At 41.4% G+C, this 21,600-nt stretch overlaps 1 protein-coding gene across 3 annotated transcripts in view; it reads right to left on the reverse strand.

Annotated features, from left to right (window-relative positions):
* The window catches only part of AGTR1 (angiotensin II receptor type 1), a 150,698-nt gene that overhangs the window by 40,120 nt on the left and 88,978 nt on the right, over positions 1-21,600 (reverse strand). For all 3 annotated transcript variants that reach the window (XR_006388760.1, XM_044290729.1, XM_044290730.1), the window contains 2 exons: positions 14,807-14,899; positions 13,469-13,566 (listed from right to left, as the gene is read on the reverse strand). The gene's annotated coding sequence lies outside the window, so the exon portion shown is untranslated. The remainder of the gene's footprint in view (positions 1-13,468; positions 13,567-14,806; positions 14,900-21,600) is intronic.

The following is a 21,600-nucleotide window of genomic DNA, read 5'->3' on the forward strand; positions in this document are numbered from 1 at the left end:
TGCCGTGTGACCGTACAGCGGTTTACGACCACATATGAGGTGTTTCTGTAAACTACAGAATCAGGGCCATAAATAATGAGTTTTGTTTGGCTGTTAACCCTTGCTTTGTAACTGGAAAAAAAATATTAAAATGGAAAATCTGCCAAAAAAGCGAAATTTTGAAATTGTATCTCTATTTTCCATTAAATCTTGTGCAACACCTAAAGGGTTACCAAAGTTTGTAAAATCAATTTTGTATACCTTGAGGGGTGTAGTTTCTTAGATGGGGTCACTTTTATGGAGTTTCTACTCTAGGGGTGCATCAGGGGGCTTCAAAAGGGACATGGTGTCAAAAAAACCAGTTCAGCAAAATCTGCCTTCCAAAAACCGTATGGCATTCCTTTCCTTCTGCGCCCTGCCGTGTGACCGTACAGTAGTTTATGACCACATATGAGGTGTTTCTGTAAACTACAGAATCAGGGCCATAAATAATGAGTTTTGTTTGGCTGTTAACCCTTGCTTTGTAACTGGAAAAAAAATATTAAAATGGAAAATCTGCCAAAAAAGTGAAATTTTGAAATTGTATCTCTATTTTCCATTAAATCTTGTGCAACACCTAAAGGGTTAACAAAGTTTGTAAAATCAGTTTTGTATACCTTGAGGGGTGTAGTTTCTTAGATGGGGTCACTTTTATGGAGTTTCTACTCTAGGGGTGCATCAGGGGGGCTTCAAATGGGACATGGTGTCAAAAAACCAGTCCAGCAAAACATGCCTTCCAGAAACCAAACGGCGCACCTTTCACTCTACGCCCCGCTGTGTGGCCGTACAGTAGTTTACGGCCACATTTGGGGTGTTTCTGTAAACGGCAGAGTCAGGGCAATAAAGATACAGTCTTGTTTGGCTGTTAACCCTTGCTTTGTTAGTGGAAAAAATGGGTTAAAATGGAAAATTAGGCAAAAAAATGAAATTCTCAAATTTCATCCCAATTTGCCAATAACTCTTGTGCAACACCTAAAGGGTTAACAAAGTTTGTAAAATCAGTTTTGAATACCTTGAGGGGTGTAGTTTCTTAGATGGGGTCACTTTTATGGAGTTTCTACTCTAGGGGTGCATCAGGGGGCTTCAAATGGGACATGGTGTCAAAAAACCAGTCCAGCAAAACCTGCCTTCCAAAAACCATACGGCGCACCTTTCACTCTACGCCCCGCTGTGTGGCCGTACAGTAGTTTACGGCCACATATGGGGTGTTTCTGTAAACGGCAGAGTCAGGGCAATAAAGATACAGTCTTGTTTGGCTGTTAACCCTTGCTTTGTTAGTGAAAAAAATGGTTAAAATGGAAAATTAGGCAATAAAATGAAATTCTCAAATTTCATCCCCATTTGCCAATAACTCTTGTGCAACACCTAAAGGGTTAACAAAGTTTGTAAAATCAGTTTTGAATACCTTGAGGGGTGTAGTTTATAGAATGGGGTCATTTTTGGGTGGTTTCTATTATGTAAGCCTCGCAAAGTGACTTCAGAGCTGTAGTGGTCCCTAAAAATTTGGTTTTTGTAAATTTCTGAAAAATTTCAAGATTTGCTTCTAAACTTCTAAGCCTTGTAACATCCCCAAAAAATAAAATATCATTCCCAAAATAATTCAAACATGAAGTAGACATATGGGGAATGTAAAGTCATCACAATTTTTAGAGGTATTACTATGTATTACAGAAGTAGAGAAACTGAAACTTTGAAATTTGCTAATTTTTCCCAATTTTTGGTAAATCTGACATTTTTTTATGCAAAAAAAATTGTTTTTTTTTACTTTATTTTACCAGTGTCATGAAGTACAATATGTGACAAAAAAACAATCTCAGAATGGCCTGGATAAGTCAAAGCATTTTAAAGTTATCATCACTTAAAGTGACACTGGTCAGATTTGCAAAAAATGGCCTGGTCCTAAGGTGTAAAAAGGCTGTGTCCCTAAGGGGTTAAAGCTCTCCTACAGCAATGAAGATAAATGGCTGGGTTGTTATGGAAACCTGGAGTAAAACTGTGTGTGTGGAGGCTTGAGGACCTGCGAGCTTCTTTTGGCTGATAAGGGTCATGTGACCAAGCTTCTATTGGCTAATGCATTTTTTTGGGAATATCTCAGGAACGGAACATCCTAGAGAGCTGAGACCTGGTCTAAAACCTTCCCGGACACCTGATGTACCTGTGTGACAAATTTCGTGATTGAAAATGCAACAGTACGGATTAGGCTACTTTCACATTAGCGTTCGGGGCTCCGCTTGTGAGTTCCGTTTGAAGGCTCTCACAAGCGGCCCCGAACGGATCCGTCCAGCCCTAATGCATTCTGAGTGGATGCGGATCCACTCAGAATGCATCAGTATGGTACCGTCTGTCCTCCGCTCAGCAGGCGGACACCCGAACGCTGCTTGCAGCGTTCGGGTGTCCGCCTGGCCGTGCGGAGGCAAACGGATCCGTCCAGAGTTACAATGGAAGTCAATGGGGGCGGATCCGTTCGAAGGTGACACAATATTGTGCATTTTTCAAACGGATCCGCCCCCCATTGACTTTCAATGTAAAGTCTGGACGGATCCGTCTGAATACAAATTGTACTTAGACTTTTTATGTGAAATATAATGCAAACGGTTCTGTCTGAACGGATACCATCATTTGCATTATAGGAGCAGATCCGTCTGTACAAATACCAGACGGATCCGCTCCAAACGCAAGTGTGAAAGTAGCCTAACTTTAGCGGACATACACACACAAACATACACTCAGCCTTATATATTAGACTAGCTGAAGGACCCGGCTTCGCTCGGGTATATTAAATCTATTTAATTTAATGTTTGTGTGTGTCGTTAAAAGATATCAACACTATCCACTATAACAGTGACATCTACAGTACCCCGCCCCCTTAACCGTGACCTCCACAGCCCCCCACCCCTTAACACTGACCCCCACACAGTGCCCCATCCCTTAAAATTGGACCTCCACAGCAGCCCACCCCCTTAACTTTGACCTTTACAGCAGCCTTCCCCTTTCACAGCACACCACCCCCTTGACAGTGACCTCCACAGGGGCCCGCCCCCTTAACAGTGGCCTTTATAGCAATCTGCCTCTTAACACTGACCTCCATAGTGGACCATCCCATTAACTGTGACCTCCACAGCAGCCTGCCCCTAGGGTGGCCAGAGGTCCGGTTTTAGGCCGGACAGTCTGGCTTTCAGACTCCCTGTCCTCCATCTGGCGTAGGGCCTGGACGGACACAGGTATGTCCTTTTGAACAGCTCACTCTCAGACAGCAGCGCTGTGCTGTCTGAGTGTGAGCTGCAGGAAGAAAGTCACCGTCCCTCCCACCCCTGCAGCTGACAGAAGTTGATTTTTAAACAAGTTTTTTCAATCCCTGTCGGCTGAGGAGTGGGAGGGGGCGTCGCCTAACCAGATCAGGGTGTGGATTAGCGGGACCTAGAAGTTTATTTTTAACTTCAGTTTTTTAATCCCTGTAGGCTGAGTGGGAGGGGGCATGGCCTAACTGGATTGGGGGCGTGTCCTTTTGAACAGCTTAGTCTAAGACAGCAGCGCTGTGCTGTCTTAGTGTGGGCTGCAGGGAGAAATTCACCCTCCATCCCACCCCTGCAGCTTACAGAAGTTGGTTTTTAACTAATATTACCTGTTGGCTAATAAGTGGGGGCGTGGCCAAACTGAATTGGGGTGGTGGCCTAGCGGGACCTAGAAGTTGATTTTTAACCTCATTTTTTCAATCCCCGTCGGCTAAGACGTGGGATGGGGTGTGGACTAACTGGATCAGGGGCGTGGTTTAGCGGGACCTGGGGGGTGGGGTTTTAAGTTTGTCTTTTTGAGGGTGGACACATTGTGGCAGGGGGCGTGTCTGGGCTCCTTCTTACTGGCTCATTTGCATACCAGATAAACTGGATTTTCAGAGGATAAAAACATCTATTTCTGGAACAAAGGCACATCTTGAAATAAGGTACTAAGTGCTAATAGGCCATGGCTTTACTTCAATAGCGATTATCCTGGTGACAGATTTCCTTTAAAGCTGACCTACAGCAGTAAAAATAGATGGCTGGGTTGTTATGGAAACCTGGAGTAAAACTGTGTGTGGAGACTAGAGGACCTGCGAGCTTCTATTGGCTGATAAGGGTCATGTGACCAAGCTTCTATTGACTAATGCATTTTTTGGGAATATCTCAGGAACGGTACGTCCTAGAGAGCTGAGTCTTGTCTAAAACCTTCCCGGACACCTGATGTACCTGTGTGCCAAATTTCGTGATTGTAAATACGATGGCGCGGATTCCTTTAGCGGACATACACACACACACACATACATACACTCAGCTTTATATATTAGAAGATATGGGGAATTTTCTAATATAAAAGCAACATCTTCCTAGATACTCCCTTTGTCTTTAGGACTTGTACTGCAGGATTATTTCCATAGTGTCTTGGGTAGATTTTAATAAGGGAAATGTAAGAACAGTTCTCTGCCAAAACTACACACAAAAGATCATTTTAACACTATACTCCTTACATTACATACATTCTTGGCTACCATCTTAGGTAGCTATCAACTGAATGAGTGCCTGGCAGATATTCCTCCTAACTCCCCTAACACATGCATGGTCGGCTTGACTGGTACATATGTTCTCTATAGGAAGAGGAGAAAGTGGCTGACACCCTTGAGAACAAAAGCAACCCTTCTTTCTCTTAACATCTGCCATTGGGAAGATTTGGATAACCCCCATACTCATCAAGATGGTTGACCTATCCTGCTGGCAGGTCCAGCAAGGAAGAATGGAGGCAGACAGACCCTTCAGCAGAAAATACTAAATGGTGAAAAGCACTCCCAAATTGTAGAATGATGTTCCTCTCACAGGGGCTTAGTCCAATTCACCCCAGCGATATAGTACAAAAAGAAAGAATGGAGGCAGCACTATATAATTATATTGAAAGTAGGTGCCTTGCTTATTACAATTGTTCAGAGGAGCATTGCCTGGCCTATAAGACTCCTCACGCGATTTAGACGCTATCCATAAGGCGATATAGTATCCCCCAAATCCTAACCTATGCCTCTCAATCAGCCAGTACTCTATACGCTGCACTGATGAGGGGCAATTCCCCAGAAACAGCCATCTGCAGATGAGGTGCTGGCTTATTTGTTAGGCAAGTCATCTTTATTAGCCAAGTCATTTGGATATGCTACCTATAGTACTGATTGGTTATAAAGTTTCAAAATTGGCCTATTGCATTCCAACTCAAAGCAAAGCATTTTCTATTGTTTGTAGGGCCATATTATAGTTATTTTATGCAAGGGGCATAGTTGTGTGGTGTCATCTTATCACATGCAATAAACAGAAGGAAAGATAAAGACATGGTAGAGCACAGCCATGGACTCTTTTCCTTAAATTTAATGCATACAGGTAATATAGCAAAGTGTAGCTCACACGACAACAGCTGGACTACAATGTCCGGCATCACAGATTGCTGAAGGTGACATCACAGGGAAGGTCATTCTTAGTTTTTTCAAGAGATTGTAGTTCTTATACAGTCCCTATCCATACACCCTATTGGAAGACCTCTGAAGGACCTGGCTAGTCCATGCATTACATAGGCAGTTTATTAATTTCAGTGAGCATACGGGGTGATGCTGTAGTCAGAATGAGGGCTTTCTGGCCTCTTCAGGTAACAGCTGATAACAGGGTGGACCTGGTAAAGCAACCTCCTAGGTCATCATTGGAGAACCAGTCACAGATCATGCTGGGGTCCATACAGGGCAACTCCTTAAAGGCTATTTCCGCCTTCTTAACCAATCATTGTATTACCAAATAAAATGAATACGATGGTAACAACAACAAAAAAAAATATTGCGTAGTCGGATTCTGCAGTCTTGCTTTCTTCCATCAGTATCTTTCTGCTTGGTAACCTACTGAATAAATGGTAACATTAAGTTGGTGACAAATGGAATAAAGTAGGACTGCAGGAGCAGGATGTTTGTTGTCTGTTAGCACGGGCTTGCACAGGTTTGCATAGGGCTGACCCAAAACAACAGGACATTTTTATTTAAGACCAACTAAAACGTTACTTAAAAGGGTTTTCTGGGAGTAGAAGAGTGCTGACCTATTCTCAGAGTCAACACCACCCCATCCCCAATCTGCTGTTTGAGAGGTCACCTCACAACACATCGAGCAAAGAGTAGTACATTGGATAGCTGCTGTGTTTGCTATGGCAATCAAGGCAAATGAATGGGACTGAGCTGTACATAGGCCGTGACGGATGAATCGGTAGGGTTGACAGACGCTTTACACCCACTGATCAGATATCCTGAGCATCAATATTCTAGCCCAGAGGGGCCCTGGGGTGCATTAAGATGATAAACATAAAATAATAACAAAGGTGAACATAGCCTTTAAAAATGTTGGTATTATTTTAGAAAATATGAGTATATAGAAGGCAATTGTAAGAATAGCTAAGAATGCTTGACCAATCGGCTTCCAGCTTTCATTTTCAAATGAAAACTACAACCTAATTATCACTATGGGCAATTACTCCACTTTTTGGACCACTTTAACCTCCTTGAGAGTATCACATACATGTTTAAGGTAAAGCATGGAGAATCAATAGCAAGTGTCTACTATAAATCTACACATATCTAATTCACAGCATATTCCATTCACAACAAAGAGCATAAAATCCAGGTTCTTTTCTTTCAAATGTTATTGAAGTGCAGACATTCAAAACCTAAAATTAATATATTATTATTATTCTTAGCAAAAAAGTAGAATAATATTAATTATACTATTAAAATATCTATCTATCTCTCTATCTATCTATCTATTATCTATCTATCTATCTATTATCTATCTATCTATCTATCTATCTATCTATTATCTATCTATCTATCTATCTATCTATTATCTATCTATCTATCTAATATCTATCTATCTATCTATTATCTATCTATCTATCTATCTATCTATCTACAGTATCTATCTATCTATCTATCTATCTATCTATCTATTATCTATCTATCTATTATCTATCTATCTATCTATTATCTTTCTATCTATCTATCTATCTATCTATCTATCTATAATCTATCTATCTATCTATCTATCTATCTATCTATCTATTATCTATCTATTATCTATTATCTTTCTATCTATCTATCTATCTATCTATCTATCTATCTATCTATAATCTATCTATCTATCTATAATCTATCTATCTATCTATCTATCTATCTATCTATCTATTATCTATCTATTATCTATCTATCTATCTATCTATCTATCTATCTATTATCTATCTATCTATCTATCTATCTATTATCTATCTATCTATCTACATAAACTGTAGTTATAAAATATAGTCAGACAAATGCTTTAATTTCAAACACGAGTATGCTTTACAGTTCATTTTAGGTGAGGTATCTTTCATTCTATCTATCTATCTATCTATCTATCTATCTATCTATCTATCTATTATCTATCATCTATCTGTTATCTATCTATATATCTATCTATCTATCTATCTATTTATCCATCCATTATCTATCTACCTATCTCATATCTATCTCTACATAAACTGTATGTAATGTGGTTATGAAATATAGTCAGATATACAAACAATATTGTCGAGCATCTTAGGCACATGACACTTTAGGGACTTGCAATTGGCTGTGTGCATCACACACAAATGACATTACCTTTTAGAAAGCCTCGGGGCTATAATTAGAATGACATACTATTTCATATGTACCTATAAACCAGCTCTGCTACAACCATCAGTGTCAGACATACACAAAGAAGAAACACAGGAAATTCAATTAAGTCTGAAAGTTCCCCATTCATTCCAATTAAAAGCTTGAAAACAAATGGGAAGTAAGTGTTCCTTGGCTACATCCTACTTGATTAATGCTTTTACAATTGCTTTAATTTCAAACTAGAGCTGGAAACTAGGAGCTTAGATTTATCCAGCATATGCTTTACTGTGCATTTTAGATTATCTATCTATCTATCTATCTATCTATCTATCTATCTATCTATCTAGGAGAGAAAAATAGCCAGCAGCACTCCAAATCAATTCAAAAGTTGATTATTTATTGGACCCAAAATCAGGCGGATTTTGGGCCCAATAAATTATCAACTTTTGAATTGATTTGGAGTGCTGCTGGCTATTTTTCTCTCCTAATACATTGGACCTAGGTGCTGGTCCACACTGGCCGGACGTGCACCCCCTGCTTATACAGTGTGCTGCTTCCTCACTTTCTTCAAACTATCTATCTATCTATCTATCTATCTAATATCTATCTATCTCATATCTATCTATCTATCTATCTATCTATCTATCTATCTATCTATCTATCTATCTATCTATCTATCTCATATCTATCTATCTATCTCATATCTATCTATCTATCTCATATCTATCTATCTATCTATCTCATATCTATCTATCTATCTCATATCTATCTATCTATCTATCTATCTATCTATCTATCTATCTATCTCATATCTATCTATCTATCTATCTATCTATCTATCTATCTATCTATCTCATATCTATCTATCTCATATCTATCTATCTATCTATCTATCTATCTATCTATCTATCTCATATCTATCTATCTATCTATCTATCTATCTATCTATCTATCTATCTATCTCCTATCTATCTATCTATCTATCTAATATCTATCTATCTAATATCTATCTATCTATCATCTATTATCTATCTATCTATCTATCTATCTATCTATCTATCTATCTATCTAATATCTATCTATCTCATATCTATCTATTTATCTATCTCATATCTATCTATCTATCTATCTATCTATCTATCTATCTATCTATCTATCTATCCATCTATCTCTACATAAACTCTATGTAATGTAGTTATGAAATATAGTCAGACATACAGGCAATATTGTCGAGCATTTTAGGCACATGACACTCAGAGATGCCCCATTCATGAGGGAGAGTGAGACTGTGACCTCAGTCGGCACAGTTCTAGGACAGCAGCGGGCGGTAATTTAGCCTTCTGCTATGCACGGCTTTATATCTGCAGTGAAAACTATGCAAAGCCACAATGTACAATGATCCCTAGGCATAGATGTGTATAGGAGAGGGTAAAAAACCTTTAGGATAATTTAATATAAAGTAGGGGCATAGCTAAAGGTTCATGGGCCCTGGTGCAAGAGTTCAGCTACTTGGGAAATATTATATATAGCTCTACAAATCATACAGGAGAATACAGCGCCACTTAAGTACCTCTTACATCTAGTGATGTCTCCACTGATGTAGACATTGTCTTTCCTCATCTTCTCCATTCAGACTAGACCGCCATGATGATTTCTTTCAGCCATCTCTTATTTATGCAGAGTTTGACAAACAGATATCTTAGTTTCCTACTTTTCCATCATCCTCCCACCTCTTGAACACCCCATCCTTCTACCACCAATACTGTGCCCGCTGTGCTCCCCTATACTATACTGCAGAAACAGTCCACCTGAAAAGTCCCACCAACAGAAATTATCTGCCATAGTGCATAGTGTTAATAGTGCCTCCAATAGTAATAATGCCCCCAGTGTGCCCATACTAGTAATCATGTCCCCCATACCCCCCAGTAGTAATACTTATCCTTATAATGTGTGGCAACACAAAAATACCACCTAATGTGTGCCAGTACAAAAACTGCCTCTTATAGAGTTTGCCAGTACCAAAAAATACCCCCTTACCTTTCAGATCAGACCTCCATATCAGACCTCAGACCAGACCCCATTAGGCCTTCAGACCCCCATATCAGACCTCCAGACTCCCATTAAACCTCCAGACCACCATATCAGACCTTCAGACCCCCCATATCAGACCTGAGACCAGACCCCATTAGACCTCAGAGCCCCATAACAGAACTTAGACCAGACTCCCATTAGACCTCTAGACCCCCATATTAGACCTCTATTAGACTTCAAGACCCTCATACCAGACCCCCATAAGACCTCCAGACCCCCATTAGACCTCTCAGACCCCCCATGTCAGACCTCAGATCAGACTTTAAAATAAATAAATTTACTTACCTCTTCTGATCGGCCACTAATCTCTAAGTCCAGCAGTTTCCTTGCTCTCTTGCTGTTCTGGGGGCCTGCGCTGCACATTTACCTGACTGCCTGCAGCATTAGGTCACAATGTGCTCTGTACGTCCTGACGCTGTAAGCAGCCAGGACACAGCAGTGTGGGCCCCAAGAAGAGCAAGCAGGGAGAAGGGGTAAGTACATTGCTTACAGCGCTTCATTCCCCCGCCACCTGCAGACCAGTGAGCAATTCTATAAACAGTAAAGGATCTTTGGGATATCATCATGTGTGCATGTCACATGATCGATCACTTCAAAGTCATTTACTCTCATATTACATCATCCCAAGAATATATATCACTTTATTATAAATATATTCCCAAATATCTTTTACTAGTTATAATGGCTTGTTTAGTCTCTTGAGCAATCATTAGGAGAAATAAAATGGCCGCCGTCCTATTAGTACACATAAAACCTGTCCTATCACACAGCAGGACTAGATACTTCAGAGTACTGAGGTTAAAAGTTGCCTCATCCTCCTCTCTGCTCTGCTTGTCAGGAATTATGATAATGAACACAGTTTAATCTATGTCTGATGAATGATGAATGTCTGTAGGATCAAAGTTCATGAGGAGACGTGAAGCACAGAGGACGGAGAGGACAGATTGTGGAAATTTGGGGCTGTGCTAATGGAGACTGCATACAAGTGCTGCTGCTCATCACCCCCACCCTCTTCTCTATACTTCATGCCTCCTCATGAACTCCTTTCCTACAGAGATTCAGCTGAAGATCATATTAAACTGTATTCAGAACCGTAACCTCTGACAATTAGGAGAGGAGGATAAGGCAACTCTTTACCTCAGTGCTCTGAAGTATGTCATCCTGCTATGTGATAGGACAGGTTTTGTGTGTACTAATAGGATGGCGGCCATTTTATTTCTCCTAATGAGCCATTATAACTAATGAAAGGTATTTGGGAATATATTTATAATAAAGTAATATGTAGGTATATTCATTTTTTTACTTCCCGGAGAACCCTTTTAAGTCTCTAAAAGACTCTGGAGTAAATAAGTGTCTGTGTGTCTATGTGTACGTGTCTATATCTGTATATATTGTGAGGGTTTGCTCTGCTAGGCAGGGTAAGCGGACGCAGTACAGAGGCAAAACAAGTTGGTAAATCAAAATGTCAGTGTTTATTCACACAAAAGGCAAAAGAAAAACTACTTATTACAGTCTTGGTGTTAATTCACACAATGAAAAGTCCATAGAACAGACACGTCACCTTGCTAGCCGTTTTATCCCCGGCAGTCCACAGCAGGCTTTAGGGGGCTTGTTTCCCAGCGTGCAGCCCCCATGCTTCCAGCACAACACCATGCTTATGATCCCAAAACAGAGACTCAGCTGCTGAGCCAAGCTGCCTATTTAAAGGACAGCCAGGTCTTTTTTTTTTTTTTTCTTGTCCTGTATACTGGGTGTAAATCTCAGCATCTGCTCTTATTCAGTATATATGTACACTGCACAGTACCACTTCTCCTGTCATGTATACTAGATGTAATTATCAGTATCTGCTCTTATTATATATATATATATATATATATATATATATATATACACTGCACAGTACCACTTCTCCTGTCCTGTATACTGGATGTAATTATCAGTATCTTCTCTTATTCTGTATATATGGACAGTGCACAATACCACTTCTAATGTCCTGTATACTCAGTGTAATTCTCAGTATGTTCTCTTATTCTATACCGTATATATGAACACTGCACAGTACCACTTCTCTTGTTCTTGACAGCCCCATTAATTTTGGGATCTTTTAGGATTCAAGGTCACTATGTTGACAATGTGATGTGGAGCCTTGCAGTACTTAGAAGTAGTGATGGACGAACATCAGCCGGGACGGTACGCAATCAAATGTTCGCGAACCGCGTGTTCGCATCGCGCCCATTGACTTAAATTGCAGGCGAACCTGAAAAACCTTCAGGTCATATTTGCAGCCACCAAATACAAACTATGAGTACACAAATAGTCCCGCAACATGGACAGTGACATACCAGAGGGGGATCATTGGCAAAAAGTCCCACAAAAAATATGTATTTTAATCAGGGGCCATTTTTATGCGTCTTAAAGGGAAACTCTCAAAAATGTGCACTGCTGGAGCCTTGAATTTTTTAATTTCCTATCAGTTTGATGTATATAAATGTGCAGCACTCCACGTTTTTGTATACTACAGAGTCCATTAAAAAAATGCATGCACTAACGTAATTTTTTTTTCTAACATGGAACTGTATGGTGAATGGACGCCTTTGTACAGCATCAGTCTGAGGCATCTGTTAGCGCATACATTTTTGGCATGCATTAAATGGATGGCAAAAATAGGATGTGAACCCAGCCCTAGTGTCAGAATAAGCACCAGTACACAGCGGAGCAGAGTGGCGGAGAGGGGAGGCCGCCATGTACTGACAGAGCGCTACCTGATCCTGGTGGTCAGGGATGAGGACTGTGTTTCTCAAGGATCATTTTCTACTGGGAACTACATGGCACAGTATAATACACTAGAATCTATATAATATAAAGATATTAGCCCTACCCTCGAATAATACAATTAGGTAGTCATTTATTATATAGAAATACGTCTATGTTAGGCGTATGTCTGACACAGATTGTGGTGCACAGTTCCTTAACACCGCAATCTGCATATTTTTCCCGCTCATGCCAGGTCTAAAAAAGGATGGAGTGGGCAGGGAAAGGGATACAGTTATGGCCATCCAGTTATTGGATACCACCGCCATACATTGACCGGATAACACCTCTGTACAGTGACCGGATAGCAACGCCATACCGTGACCGAATAAAAGGGTAAAAGAGAGCATAGTACAGGGAATGACTAGGGGCAATGCACAGGATGTGGTAAGAGGGCACAATGCAGGGTATAAGGGGCACAGTACAGGATGAGGGGCATATTATGGGGTGGGGGCACAGTTACATGACCCTGTGACATTAGACGGTCCTTATGGTGAATGCGGTTCATACGCCACCATAATGAGAGGCAGAGGAGTGAGACAAGGGTGTGATTATGTGGCTAGAGATAAAAAATGTAACTGTCGGCCAGTACAGGCCCCAAAAATTAGGCAATAGACATTCACCTGACAGAAAAGAACTTTGGATTCTGTGGCTGAGGTACATTAGGTGGGCACAGGATAAATATGTACGGTAACTGTCGGCCAGTACAGGCCCCAAAAATGAGCCAATAGGCATTCACCTGACAGCAAAGAGCTTTGGATTCTGTGGCTGGAGGTACATTATGATCAGACCTTGCTGCGGATGCAAGAAGGGGGAACATGGTGTCATGAAGCCTAATCTCGTATGCGCAATATAGGTATGCATTAGTTTTCTTACCTGAGTCACAGATGCTTGTTGGTGCAGTCTGTAAGGGTCCTTCTGCAGGTGAAGATAAGTTTGATTGGAGATCACTCTAACAGTCCTGCTCGTGGATCCTATAAGAGGAAAATAGCAGTTAGTGTTTGCGCAGTAGCGTCTGACACATCAAAGAATCCGGACCTGTGCCAGTCTGCATCATGGAAGAATTGCTGAAACAATTGCTTCAGAAGGCTGAGTCTTCGGGTGGTGAAGCGTGCCTCCATTCCTGTCTTCAGCAAGACAGCAGTGCGTTGGAATTACCTAATCAGCTATCTTCTAATCCAGTCTGCCCTCCCACTCATCTCAGGATGAATGGATGGTGGAATCTCATTATAGTGAAGGTTACGTTCTTCACTATTTAGACTACTTTTTATTTATTGGCCAACCCTCATCTGACAATTGTATCCACTTATTAAACACTTTTAAGTGTATTGCTAATTATTTTAACATTCCAATAGTGGAGGAAAAAACGGTTTACCCGACGCAAATTATTAAATTTTTAGGTATCGAAATTGATATTGAGAACATGATTTTTAGGGTACCAGAGGAAAAAATCCTTTCTACAAGGATTGCTTTGAATAATTTATTGGCATCTAAGAAATGTACTTTAAGAAAACTACAATCTGCCCTAGGTTCTTTAAACTTTATCTCACGAGTAGTCTCCTCAGCTATCTGGAAGTTTCATTTTCGGAACAAGCGTATACTTCTTTTTTCTGACAACAAAGGTGTCGTTTCAATTGCTTATCTGCAAAATCAGACACTGTTATTAATTATTTGAGGCATATTGTATTAATATGTCTAAATAATAATATTTAGTTGAAGGCAAGATATGTCGAGGGTAAATCTAACATCGTTGCCGATTCTTTATCTCGACAGAGATTCTTGCTGTTCCGAAAATTAGTTCCCGATGCCGAAGGAGATGGGATACCATGCCTTTAGGAAATCTGGAAATCGATTGGTATTTTGTCAACAATTTAATAAGTACTGCACTAGCAAAAAATACTTGGGCTTATTATTCCTATTCCTGGAACAGGTGGATGGAATTTTGCTTATCCCATAATTACAATTATTCTGGCAAAAATGTGGTCCCAGCAATTCATTTTGTAGACAATGTTTTAAGAAATGGAAAGAAAGGTAATTACATTCGAAAAAATTTCTCTGGAATTTCCTATTTCCAAAATTTTGGGGAAATTCCCCCTTTCTCATCCATTTTCTTATTGAAACAAATTATTAAAGGTGCTAGTAAAACCACTCCTAAAATTCAGAGAACTTGTCCTTTATCTATAAATCATTTAAAGCAGTTTGTCAGTGTCTTACCATCCATTTGCTCCTCTAGTTATGAATCTTTGTGGTTCAAGGCTGCTTTCATTGTGTCATTCTTTGGTGCTCTTCGCATCAGTGAGATAGCAGCTGCAAATATTAGGGCAGAGTCACCATTATATATCGATGACATTCGTATTTGTCATAATAAATTACACATTTTTGGCAAAAAATTCAAAACAGATCAGTCGGGTAAAGGAGTCTGGTTGTTTTTAAGTAAGATTTTCAATTCGGTTATTTGCTCTGTTCGAGCTTTAGGGGATTGGTTAAAAATGTGAGGTACTCGGCCCGGCCCTTTATTTATTCATTTAGATTTTTCACCATTAACTAAATACATTCAAGGGAACGGAGCTTAGCCGCGCCCATGCTAGCTGATACTAATCGTGACGTCACTGGGCCTGCGGTAAACAGTGAGAAGGCCACGGCGCTGCTGGAGCGCCGCTGCCTTCTCAAACAGCTGATCGGCGGGGGTCCCGGGTGTCGGATCCCCGCCGATCAGAAACTCATGATCTATTCAGAGGATAGATCATCAGTTAAAACAAAGTGCAGAACCCCTTTAACTTTATGTTAAAAAAATGCAAAAATAATTTTGGCCTGGACAATAGGAAAATATCTTTGCATTCATTCCGCATTGGGGCTGCAACTTATGCTTATAAAATTGGTCTACATGATAAAATTATAGAAAAGATAGGAAGATGGTCATCTAACAGGTTTAAAATGTATATTAGACCTGATCTCTTGATCCTATTGGTCTGTTCAGAGATTCAATTCTGACAACCTGTGTTTGGGTAATGGTATTAAAATTTATTGGAAAGGGATTCCTGATTTACTAGTCAGTCAGATTTTAGTTTGGTTTTGTTTCTTATGCGACATGGCCACTTCCTAATTTGTTCATATTGCATGTTGGTTCTGATGATTTGGACAATTTGGTTCTGAGTCAATATGCACTTACTTATTAATGAATTAAAAAATGTTGAAATTCAAAAACTTCTGCCAAGGGTAGTTTTGGCTTACTCTGAAATTTTTCCTAGATTCGAGTGGAGTTATTTAGGATTAAAATTTCTTGAAAAAAATCTGAATTCGGGTGAATAGGAATATTGGTAAATTTATGTTAAAACATAATTATTTATCTTATAGACATTCTGAGTTAGAGGGATTTTTACCTGGTTTATATGACATTGATAGGTTACCACTTTCCAACATTGGATTAGACATCCTGAATTTCGGTCTCCAGAATTTTTTTGAGTTTGGCTACGGTGCGGTTTAGCCATATGGCCAATTTTGTCGTATGGCGGTTGAGAGTAATAATCGCTAGAGGAAGCGGACTATTTGTTTTTAGTTAATTAATGATAGCATGGTTGTTGGTATATTACGGGGATAGAGTTGGAATGATTTAACCGGATTACATAAAACACTATGGCCTTATATTTCAAATATATAATAGTACTCAATAAAGTTATTATTATTCATTATTTCAGAGTTGTCTGTTTTATTATCGTAGATTGAATTAATTGGGTTTGTATGACACCATGCGGTCACAGGATATATATGTAACTGTCGGCCAGTACAGGCCCCAGAAATTAGCCAATAGGCATTCACCTGACAGCAAAGAACTTTGGATTCTGTGGCTGGAGGTAAATTAGGCGGTCACAGGATAAATATGTAACTGTTGGCCAGTACAGGCCCCAAAAATTAGGCATTCAGCTGACAGAAAAAGCCTTTTATGCCGCTGTATATATATATGGCAAGGACCATTCTTTGTTCTGTGTGGTCACGGATATCTGTGGGCTGGCATTAGGAAATTCAATTACACATGGTCATCACAGGTGTTGAATTCCTCTGATATCCATGCCTCATTCATTTAAAAAAATGTGAGGTAGTCCACACTGTCGTGAGCTAGGCGAGTGCGCTTATCGGTCACAATCCCCCTTGCTGCGCTGAACATCCTTTTGGACAGGACACTCACCGAGGGGCAAGCCAAGAGTTCCATGGCAAATTGTGCCAGCTCTGGCCACAGGTCAAGCCTGCACACCAGTAAGGGGTTCCTCACTTATCAGAGCGTCTACATTGGCTATTAAACCGATATAGTCAGACACCTGTCGGTCTAGGCGTTCCCTGAGGCTGGATTCGGAGGGCGGCTGTCGATGGGTTGGTTGTAAGAATGATCTCATATCCAAAGTGACCAACACATCCTGTTTCGCTGTGGGTGGAAACTCCTCTACCAATGCCTGCAACAGCAGAATGCAGCATCTCTCGCACTAACCTTAGAAATGCTGCATTCTGACAGCCCTCTTGTTATGCTGTTAAGATGTCCGCCATTTTGTGTTTGTATCGGCGGTCTAAGTACGTTGCCACCCAGTATAGGTCCTTGACCTTTATACTTTTTATAACGGGTCCCTCTTCAAACACTAGAGTTTGAAGGCCCCCATTTGCACTAAATTAGAAGCGGTGGAGCGCCCTCGCTCCGTCTCATCGCCAAGCAGAATTTTTTCCTTGGTCTCCTCCCCCCAGCCACGGACAACACCATGGATCCCTGAAAAGTTTGAAGTCCTGCTCAAAGCCTGTTCTTCTTGCTCCTCCTCCTCCCCCCAGCCATCATCCTCCTCTGACTCCTCTTCAGACTCCTGCTGACGTCTCATATGGAGTAGCCCCCCCTGGGAATTCATTCAGCATTGCGACTTCATCTTTCTGCTCCTACTTCTGGATGGCTTGATCAATGACACAATGCACGCTCCATATAGAAGGAGTAAGGTACAATGTCAGTGATGGCACCCTGGCTGCAAATGGCCGCAGAAGTCTGCATGCATCGCACGTGAGCAGCCACTGGTGCGGTGAAAAGAAACCAAGCTCTGCAGAACCTGTCCTGCTGCAGAGTTCGTACTGGTAGTTGTTTACAGCACATAAATGTCTCAGAGTCCACCAATTTATATGGCAGTAGTTGGTGGGCTAGCAGTTCCGACAAGCTAGCGGTCAGCCATTGGGCAAGAGGATTATCCGACGTCATAATTTTTTTTAAGTTTGAACATTTGGGCCACAGAAGCCTGCCTTGTGCCAGATAAACGTGATGACGGCACGGTGGAAGGTGGAGTGGAGGACAAATGGGTGGAGAGAGGAGAAGGAGAATAGGCAAGATGTAGAGCACTAGGAGTGTGGTTTTGTGGGTTCTGACTGAGTTGCTCCCACTGGGCTTGGTGATGGGAGGCCAGGTGCCTTCTTAAGGCGGTCGTCCCTAGGTGAGTATTGGGCTTACCGCGACTTATGTGTTGACAGCACAGGCTGCAGATGGCAACACTGTTGTCAACAGCGGACACGTTAAAAAAAGCCCACACTCCAGAGCCATGTTTTGGCGTCCAGGGAGCGCAAGATGTGACCGTGCATGGTGAATGGCTCGCTCCAGATACATTTGCAGTCTGCTTTTTGCCTCCTGTGCACTGCGAGTTTTGCCAGCTTGTCCTCCTTCTCCTCCCTATCTGCTGCTCCATCTCTCCCTCTGAACTCCCCTTCTCTTCCTCTCTTGTGGGCACCCACGTGACGTCCATCATCACGCCATCATCGTCACTTTCCCCACCACTGACATTAGAGATCTCAGAGTAGGCAGCAACAGCGGGGACCACCCTCCTTGGGCAGATCTGGGTACTGTCGTCAGACCGCTGGGTGGTGTAAACAGTGAGAAGACCGCGCTGCTGCTGGAGCGCCGCTGCCTTCTCAAACAGCTGATCGGCGGGGGTCCTGGGTGTCGTACCCCCGCCGATCAGATGCTGATGATCTATCCATAGGATAGATCATCAGTTAAAACAAAGTGCAGAACCCCTTTAACTTTAATAATTTATGAGGGATATCTTTTCCATTCACACGTCCGCAAAATGGGTCCGGAATGTGCAGACCCATTCATGTTCAATGGGGCCGGAATGTGCTGTCCGCATCCGCATTTGCGGATCCGCACTTCCGCATCCGTGCTTCCGTTTCCGCAAATAAAAGAGCATGTCCTATTCTTGGCCGCAATTGCAGACAAGATTAGGCATTTTCTATTACAGTTCCTGCGATGTGCGGTCCACAAATTGCGGAACACACATTGCCGGGGTCCGTGTTTTGCGGATCCGCAAAACACTTACGGACGTGTGAATGGACCCTCATAGTAAAATTATTAAAGGTTACATTTTATCTTTATGTATATTCTAATGGATTGCCTTCCTTGTACAATGTTATAATATACAGTCCTGATCAAAAGTTTAAGACCACTTGAAAAATGGCAAAGTCATATTTTACATTGTTGGATCTTAACAAGGTTCCAAGTAGAAATTCAACATGCAACAAGAAGAAATGAGAGTTAGACAAAACATTTTTTGAGCATTCAATTAATTGAAAATAATGATTTAACTGAAACAGGCTGTTTTTCAGCTGATCAAAATTTTAGGACCACATGCCTTTAAAAGGCCAAATCTGTGCAAAGATGTGGATTCATTGTCATTTTCTGTCAGGTGGTCACACATTGTGATAGCAAAGGCAAAAAAACTCTCCCTTTTTGAACATGGTCGGGTTGTTGAACTGCATAAGCAGGGTCTCTCACACCGCGTGGGACGCAGTAGGACAGTAATTTGGAATTTCTTAAATGATCCTGAGGGTTATGGAACAAAAAAGTGGAAGACCTCAAAAAATTTCATCAGCACTGAGCCGGAGGATTCAATTGGCTGTCCGTCAAGACACTGGACGATCCTCGACCCAAATTAAGGCCCTTAATGGTGCTGACTGTAGCCCCATAACCATCAGACGGCATCTGAGACTGAAGGACTTCAAAAACTAAAAACGTCTTCAAAGACCTCGTCTCCTTGAACGCCACAGAACTGCTCGTTTGGACTTTGCAAGAGAGCACCAAACATGGGACATTCAAAGGTGGAAGAAAGTTTTATTCTCTGATGAGAAAAAATTTAACCTTGATGGTCCTGATGGTTTTCAACGTTACTGGCATGACAAGCAGATCCCACCTGAAATGTTTTCTACGCGCCACAGTGGAGGGGGTGCCATAATGGTCTGGGGTGCTTTTTCGTTCAGTGGAACAATGGATCTTCAGGAAGTTCAAGGGCGTCAAACGGCCGCTGGCTATGTCCAGATGTTGCAGAGAGCATTCCTCATGACTGAGGGCCCTTGTCTGTGTGGTAACGACTGGGTTTTCCAACAAGACAACGCTACAGTACACAATGCCCGCAGGACAAGGGATTTCTTCCAGGAGAATAACATCACTCTTTTGGTGGCCCATCCTGCGTGTTTCCCTGATCTAAATCCAATTGAGAACCTTTGGGGATGGATGGCAAGGGAAGTTTACAAAAATGGACAACAGTTCCAGACAGTATATGGCCTTCATGCGGCTGTCTTCACCACTTGGAGAAATGTTCCCACTCACCTCATGGAAACGCTTGCATCAAGCATGCCGAAACTAATTTTTGAAGTGATAAAATATAATAAAGGAGCTACTCATTACTGAGTTCATGTTTGGAAGTTGGATTTCATTTTTTTTATTTTTTTTGGGAGGTGTGGTCCTAAACTTTTGATCAGCTGAAAAACAGCCTGTTTCAGTTTATTCGTTGTTTTCATTAAATTGAATGCCCAAAAAATGTTTTGTCTCACTCCTATTTCTTCTTGTTACATGTTGAAGCTCTACTTTGAACCTTGTTAATAACCAGCCATGCTAAGTATGATTTTTGCCATTTTCAAGTGGTCTTAAACTTTTGATCAGGACTGTACTTTCTATGTTAGAAAGTATATTATAGTTCATTTGTATTTGAGGCAGTTGTGTGCGGTTCTGCTGCGATAATGCAGGTAAATAGAGGGACAAGCGTTATTGGAACAAATAATTTCTACTGGTGTGATATACCAGTCACCCCCCCATAAAAACTGATTGAAGCGGGGTGTTATATACCAATATACTTTTTTTATAGTGCATTTTGGTACAGTATATTTGCGCATGCGCATACGCGAAAAATATATTGCCGATATTTTGCATTGAAAAAAATTATAAATGGAGATTGCAAATTCAAATAATACATCTGGTATGTCACTGTCCATGTTGTGGGACTATTTGTGCACTTCTAGTAATTATTTCTTGGCTGCAAATATAAGCTGAAGGTTTTTCAGGTTCGCCTGCCATTAAAATGAATGGGACCCGCCGCGAACTTGCAGTTCGCGAACATTAGATCGCGTTTGCGAACCGTCCCAGCAGATGTTCGTCCATCACTAGTGGATGGCTCATTCCAGATACATTTGCAGTCTGCTTTTTGCCTCCTGTGCACGGTGAGTTCTGCCTGCTTGTCCTCCTTCTCCTCCCTACATGCTGCTCCGTCTCTCTCCCTCTGAACTCCCCTCCTCTTCCTCTCTTGTGGGAACAACGTGATGTCCATCGACACGTCATCATCGTCACTTTCCCCACCACTAACATTAGAGATCTCAGAGTAGGCAGCAACAGCGGGGAGCTCCCTCCTTGGGCAGATCTGGGTACTGTTGTCAGACCGCTGGGTGGAGGCCTTTGCTACCTCCTCTTCCTTATCTGATGCCAAGAATGGCTGCGCATCGGAAATGTCTGGGTATGGATGGGAAAATAATTCCTCTGACTTGAGTGCAGGGGCTATGGTGGTGGTGGCATCTTTGGGGGTGCACACAGCAGAGAGTGAAAGAGATGCAGATACAGAGGATGAGGAGGGTGCAGAAGCGGAAGGCTAAGTGAGCCACTCAACCAACTCTGGTGCATCCTTTGACATAATCACACGCACTTTTTCTAACTTCCGAATTAGGCTCCAGCC

The sequence above is a fragment of the Bufo gargarizans genome, chromosome 4 (genome assembly GCF_014858855.1).
Source record: "Bufo gargarizans isolate SCDJY-AF-19 chromosome 4, ASM1485885v1, whole genome shotgun sequence".
In the NCBI taxonomy this organism is placed as follows: Eukaryota; Metazoa; Chordata; class Amphibia; order Anura; family Bufonidae; genus Bufo; species Bufo gargarizans.